We start from the raw sequence: 6,457 nt of genomic DNA, 5'->3' as shown, positions 1-6,457 counted from the left end.
AATGGAGTTATCTTTTTAAGTACATTATTGTTTACCACACTGCCAAACAACTGGTTGAACATGCAACTGAGAATTTCACTGTACTTTGTACACATGATAATACTACTACTCATCCTTCCTAGTCTTAAAGCAGATTAAAGTGATTCCTAACTTATTGATGATACACTGCTCAATAAAATTAAGGTAACACTTAAAATCACACATCGGATCTCGAACAAAATACTCACTTGGAAAATCTTTACTGAGTAATACTGTGTAATTCATTAAGAGCAAAATGATGCAACAACAATCAATGGAAGCCATTGGGCTGGATTCAACATCACAACATCAAAGTCAAAAATTGAAATCACAACAACTCATAATGTGACTCAGTACTGTTTATGGCCCCCACCTGCTTGAATGCACTCCTGACAACGTCTGGGCATTCTCCTGATGAGACGGTTGATGGTGTCCTGAAGGTTCTCCTCCCAGACTTGGACATCAGTGAGCTCCTGGACAGCCTATGGCGCTACTTGGCGGCATTGGATTCACCGATACATAACGTCCCAAAGGTTCTCATCAATGCCTTCATCCTCCAGGACCTGCCAACACACTCTGGCCATATGAGGCCAGGCATTGTCCTGCACCAGGAGGGACCCCGGGCCAACTGCACCAACGTAAGGTCTGACAATGGCTCTGAGGATTTTACCCACGTACAGCTCTAGGAGGTCTGTATTGACCCTCCAAGGATATGCCTCCCCCGACCATCACTGACCCACCACCAAACTGATCATGTTGGATGATGTTGCAGGCTGCATAACGTTCACCACGGCATCTCCAGACTCTTTTATATCTGTCATATGTGCTCAGTGTGAACCTGCTCTCATCTGTGAGGAGAACAGGGTGCCAATGGCAGAGCTGCCAATTGAGGTAATCTCTGGCGAATGCCAATCAAGCTGCATGGTGATGGACTGTGAGCACAGGTCCCACTAGATGATTTCAGGCCCTCATGGAGTCTGTTTCTGAAACAGAAACATGCACACCACTTGGAGGTCATTTGTAAGGCTCTGGTAGTGCCCTTCATGTTCCTCCTCACACAAAGGAGCAGATACCAGTCCTGATGCTGGGTGGATGCTCTTCTACAGCCCCTGTCCAGCTCTCCCTGTGTAACAGGCCCACCTCTTGGTATCTCCTCCATGCTCTTCAGATTATGCAGGGAGACCCAGTACACCTTCTTGTGACTGCATGTATGGATGTGCCATCCTGGAAGAGCTGGACTACTTGTGCAACCTGAATCAGCTGCAGGTTTAGCCTCATGCTACCAGTAGTGACAAGGACACTAGCAAAACACAAAACTAGAAAAGAATTGGCAAGGAAGGATAAGGAGAGAGCAATTGTCTGTGGCCACCACCTGCCAAACCATTCCCTTTTTGGGGGTGTCTTGCTGTTGCCTCTCCAAGGCACCTGTTGTTATTTTTATTTGCACCAAAGCAGGGGAAGTTTTTTCACAGTCTCTTATGTTTTCTAACTGAACAGACCGATATCCCTGAAGCTTGAGTGTTAGACTGTGACGATTAATTAGTCCCTTATTTTTTCAGCAGTGTATGCCTGGATTATTTCCTAGTGGGTGTTAAAACTACATTAAAAATAAAAAGAACTGAAGGCTTCAGAACCATCAGAAGCCAAACCAATGAATTTTGCATATTATAACCTTACTCTAAAGCTGGCTTCACACTACATGACTGACCTGGAGAGCATGTCAAAATTAATGACTGCAGTTGCTGGATCATGTTACAGTAAGGATGTCAGAACACACAACTAGGAAGAACATGGATGATGGATTACACAGTTTCTCTGTTTCAAATATCCTGTTGTGTTGTGGCATGAAAGTACTGTATTGCAAAGTCGAAACACTTGGCAGCCAATCAACATGGATTTTTTTTTATCCTCCACTCTGAAATAATATGAAAAAGAGGAGATATCAAATAGAAATTTGTGCTGCTCCATAGTGCAATGAGTCTCCACTTTTAAGATAGATAGATACTTCATTAATCCCAAGGGGAAACTCACATACTCCAGCAGCAGCATACTGATACAAAAAAAACAATATTAAAGAGTAATAAAAATGCAGGTAAAAACAGACAATAACTTTGAATAATGTTAACGTTTACCCCCCCCCCCCCCCCCGAGTGGAATTGAAGAGTCGCATAGTTTGGGGGAGGAACGATCTCCTCAGTCTGTCAGTGGAGCAGGACATTGACAACAGTCTGTCGCTGAAGCTGCTCCTCTGTCTGGAGATGACACTGTTTAGTGGATGCAGTGGGTTCTCCATAATTGATAGGAGCCTGCTGAGCGCCCGTCGCTCTGCCACAGATGTTAAACTGTCCAGCTCCATGCCAACAATAGAGCCTGCCTTCCTCACCAGTTTGTCCAGGCGTGACTGTGTCTTAATGCTGCCTCCCCAGCATACCACTGTGTAGAAGAGGGCGCTCGCCACAACCATCTCATAGAACATCTGCAGCATCTTATTGCAGATGTTGAAGGATGCCAGTCTTCTAAGGAAGTATAGTCGGCTCTGTCCTCTCTTACACAGAGAATCAGTATTGGCAGTCCAGTCCAATTTATCATCCAGCTGCACTCCCAGGTATTTATAGGTCTGCACCCTCTGCACACAGTCACCTCTGATAATCACTGGGTCCAGGAGGGGCCTGGGCCTCCTAAAATCCACCACCAGCTCCTTGGTTTTGCTGGTGTTCAGGTGTAGGTGGTTTGAGTCGCACCATTTAACAAAGTCCTTGATGAGGTTCCTATACTCCTCCTCCTGCCCACTCCGGATGCAGCCCACGATAGCAGTGTCGTCAGCGAACTTTTGTACGTGTCAGGACTCCAAGTTGTATTGGAAGTCTGATGTATATAGGCTGAACAGGACCGGAGAAAGTACAGTCCCCTGCGGCGCTCCTGTGTTGCTAGACCACAATGTCAGACCTGCAGTTCCCGAGACGCACATACTAAGGTCTCTTTGTAAGATAGTCCACGATCCATGCCACCAGGTATGAATCTACTCCCATCTCTTGTCAGCTTGTCCCTAAGGAGCAGAGGTTGGATGGTGTTGAAGGTGCTAGAGAAGTCCAGAAATGTAATTCTTACAGCACCACTGCCTCTGTCCAAGTGGGAGAGTGATCGGTGTAGCATATAGATGATGGCATCCTTCGCTCCCACCTTCTCCTGGTATGCGAACTGCAGAGGGTCGAGGGTGTGTTGGACCTGTGGCCTCAGGTGGTGAAGCAGCAGCTGCTCCATGGTCTTCATCACATGTGACGTCAGGGTGACAGGCCGGAAGTCGTTCAGCTCACTAGGACGTGACACCTTTGGGACTGGTAATGCAGTAATGAGGAGGGATGTAAACGAAACCGCCTTCTTACCTCGTCGGGTAAATAGGGAAACACACCGACACTGGCATTTGTTCTCAGCGCTTGAAGTTGACTACTTGAATAGACGAGTCTCGGCGTATAAAAATCCATGTCCACGTTGTAAAAGTAAAAGTGTCCAGTGAACGAATCCACATAAAAGAAAGTGATAGGAGTGATCAATAAAAAATAATAAAGAGGAAAATAAAAGGTAGAAAAATAAAGTCGTACACGGAGCTGCTGAAAAGGCTGCCACTCACAGCGGCGCCTGAGTCATCAAAGTGGTCCAGAACACCCATTTTCCTTTGTTTCTTGAGGCCAATGTTGTACTTCGCCATAGGTTGTCAACTTTTACACACATGTCCCTCTGACCTGTGAAAAAAATCAGACCTGTCTGAAGGCTATGACTGAGTCACTTGAGATGTCACACTGCATGACTGATGGTCACAGGCATGTGCTGCAACTGTCAGTGAACTCACTACGATGATGTAAATCGCGGGAAAAGTGGAGCAGCGTGACAGGGGCTTAAAGGAATACTCCACCCAACAATGATATTTTTTTATGTGTGGGCTTTCTCTCTCTTACAGTCCCTCCAATCCTCGCTACAAGACTCATAGGAAGACCAGTAAGGCACGGCTGGTGTCCTGTGTGCAGGAGAAACAGCATTCAGTTTGTGCCTGGCTGTCTACCACTCTTGTGTTAGCACTGCTGTTATTTTTTAAATTTAAAGATATTCTTGTAATTATATTACACTATGATTATAACTTATTGTATTTATTTTATTATTTCATAATTTTGTTTATGTATTGTCTCTTGCTGATCAATTTCATGATCACTTTGCACAATGGTTTGGTTGCTAGACAAGTGACCAGACTTAATTTTATGGTTTTGTCTGTTGGCCTTTTTGTTGTGGTCATTGCTTGCATTGTTGAAGACACTTTTGTTTAAGGCCTTTTTTGGTACCTTCACCTCCTGTGGTCTAATGTATAAATCCTTACTTAGATTCCATACAAAAGCAAAAAAAAAAAATTGGATTCATAAAACCAAATGTATGCCACATGCTATCCTTTATAAATCACAAATTAACCTAAAACTATGCACTTGTGCCACATATCTTTAGCTACTCCTTGTCACCTCCCACCAATAACCATGTATGGTGTAAAAATTACTTTTTTAAATATCCATGAGCTAATATATATATATATACCACTGACTCACTCATCACAAAATCTCCCGAACCATGAGGACTTGGGATTTGAAATTTGGAATGCAGGTTACCATAGGCGCTCACTAAGAAATGGTTTTAAAAATTTCGTGGTCCAAGTGCATTCTGTCTGTGTGTCTGTCTGCTTTTCACAAGAGAATTACTTAACGAATTTAGATCGGGTTTTTTTATATAATTTGCTTGAACTTTCCATTGATTTTGTGACTTCTCTCATTGCTCTAAGAATCATAGTTCGCTAGCAGGAGCGATATATTCACACTAATCCGAGACAGAGGCTGCAGGCCGAGGGGAGGGGGAAAAGTGATGTCAGGAGTGGGGAGCCGGGCGCGGCCCTCCTCACTGTCCTGTTTCACTAATACGCAGGCAAAGCTATATGCTTGTATGGCTAGTCACCATATAAATGTGGCCATGTTCCTCAGTAATGTCTTTAATATAAACCATCTGAGTACAAAGAAAATGAAACTTCAGTGAATGTGAACTTGAGGTGTTAATTACATCAAGTGGAGAATCGTGAACGCATTCTGTTTGTAGGTGTCTCTGTTGGAGTCACATCCATCCATCCATTTTCCAATCCGCTGAATCCGAACACAGGGTCACGGGGGTCTGCTGGAGCCAATCCCAGCCAACACAGGGCACAAGGCAGGAAACAATCCCAGGCAGGGTGCCAACCCACCGCAGTGTTGGAGTCACATATAAAAGAAAAAAAAAAACAAAAGTGGGAACAGCTGAGTGGAACAAGCAATAGCGATGTGCCATCACGCAGTGCCCAGACCGCCGCCAGTACACAGCATGAATTGAGGCACACCGTATATGCAGAACTGCAAGATATTTAAACATTCATATTGAACTTGTAAAAAAATAATCATTTTGTCAAGTAAATGTCAATGTTGCACTACATACAAGTCTCTTTACATTTGTCATACAACTTGCAATCATTTTTGAATTGCCATTGCATTGATGTCCTGAGGGCCAGTGTCTGGGTGGCAGAGGCAGTCCGTGTTGCTGCGCTATGTTGTGCAGGTCATCATAATGTGGCAAACCTTTGCGGTGTGTGAGAGTCCAAACACCGCCACCTACCTGTTCTTTCGCTGATCATGTGTGCGAGTGCCTTTCATTGTATCTCCTCTCTTGTGGTTTACCTGCTGTCACCTGAAAGAAAGACAGTTCAAGTTGTTTGTCATGTACTAAACCTACCTGCAATCCTGTGAATTAGGCGTACTTACCAAGAAGCCCGCCATTACACACTACATGACCCTGAAGTCTGCTTCCCACACTACTGCATTTTCCCAGTTGTTATTTTTTAGAAATACACTCGTGACAAATTATTTACTTTGGCTTTAAAAATAAACTGTTAGAACACTCAGGTTATTAATAGAAGGAACAGGTGTAGAGTCTTTTGAAATCCAGAGAATGCTGATGATTTTTGGGGGACTAAATACTTTTGCAAGGCACTGTAGTACAATAATAAGAATCTCAGTGACAAAGAAGCTAACTAAGAGACACAGAGTTGCATCTTAAATGACATCAATAGAGCAGCAGGTTTCTGGGTAGCATCTTACTGTAAGTACGGTATACTATCCCATACAGATGATGTGACACAGCTCAGAAATGACGGCAAGATTCCTGGCCAGTCTGCTAGTTCACACTGAAAAGCGCCTGTCGCTAAATAAATACCCTATGGCTGTTAACAGTGATTTCCATATGACGGTCTTAGCACGCAGCTCCAAGAGGAAGAACGCTCTAGGAAGTCTAAATAAGCCACTAATCATCATGATCCCTCAGAATGTGCTGCTTGCGTAGCCCAACATTGGCAAAATCCTTTTAGAAGAGCTAAGGCTGCCATTGC

This window comes from Erpetoichthys calabaricus, chromosome 2 (genome assembly GCF_900747795.2).
Source record: "Erpetoichthys calabaricus chromosome 2, fErpCal1.3, whole genome shotgun sequence".
Lineage (NCBI taxonomy): Eukaryota > Metazoa > Chordata > Cladistia > Polypteriformes > Polypteridae > Erpetoichthys > Erpetoichthys calabaricus.
The sequence above is the reverse complement of the archived record's forward strand: the minus strand, read 5'-3'. Positions refer to the sequence as shown.